Genomic DNA, 1,227 nt, shown 5'->3' on the forward strand with positions numbered 1-1,227 from the left:
TGATTTTGTATTTGCAAACATTTTAATCAGCTGATATAAAAAAAAATTATCTCCAAAGATGTAAATGTACAGTAAAAAGCACCTGTTTACCCCTTGAAAATATTAAGAGACATTTCTGAAAACTGGAACAATGTTTTTAATGGTGTCCAAAGGAGGAAAAATGGAAGATTTTTTTAGTATAAAAGAAAACATTGATATTTGAAAAGTCTGACAAATTCCAGACATGAACTTGAGAAGTTTTTTTATGTCGCAATTTTTTCAGCTATGAACTTGAATCATGAGCATCATTGATTTAAAAACAATTACTGCTTAAAAAAAAAAAAAATTGATCTGGCACATTTTATGCAGTACTTTTCATCTAGATAATTTCCATGATTTTGTTCATGCTACACTGGAGAGCTGCAGAGGTCAGTCTTTCTGCTGAAATTACCTACAAAAGAATGATTGCCTCACAAACAAAAAAAAAACCCAAATTAATTGATACCTGCTGTAAGGCTGATTTAAAAAGTCATGGCCTAGTGATTCTATTATTTTCCCAACAAAATCAGCTGGCAGCAATGTAGAGAAGGTGTTCACTGTGGAAACATTGTGGAGTTCCAGTCCTTGAGATACAGAACAATTCATGAGAGRGGGTACAATGTTAATAACTAAATCAAGGCATATTCAAATTATGCAGAAGAAAGGAAAACATGATTATGCTTTAAAAAAAAATTCTCTGTCCATTTTCTTAATGTTTTTTGGTGGTGATTTAGGATTTAGGCTTTTGCATCCATATTCCACCTTTCCCTTAAGTAACATTACTTATGTGTTTCATGATTCGCACTGTTCCTGTCTCATTTTCTCTGACTGTGCAYCTATTGCCTTCTGTTTCTTGAAACCATTTTTCTACTTCTTTTTTAAAAACAACTTTCACCTTTCACCTTTCCTTCTCTGCTCAGTGATGTCCTGGGCTTGTGCTCTGTGGGTTGAGTGGTGGCCCAACCAGGACTTTCCCTTCCAGAAGCAACAAGAGGAAAATTATCATTCTGTATCTCAGTGACTCATATCCCAAAGAAGATTGATTTAAACACCATTCCTATTTCCTTCATTTTTMTTTCTGCAATCTTAGGTGGTATTTTTTTATTCAGATAACCTGAAATGATCATTGAGTCATTACAGGAGTCACACAAGCAGATGCCATTCCCTGCTGCTCTTACCTGTCCTCTTGCCATCATCTCCACAATTAAA

Source organism: Malurus melanocephalus, unplaced genomic scaffold (genome assembly GCF_030028575.1).
Source record: "Malurus melanocephalus ecotype Western Australia unplaced genomic scaffold, MMel_1.1 scaffold_396, whole genome shotgun sequence".
Taxonomy (NCBI): domain Eukaryota; kingdom Metazoa; phylum Chordata; class Aves; order Passeriformes; family Maluridae; genus Malurus; species Malurus melanocephalus.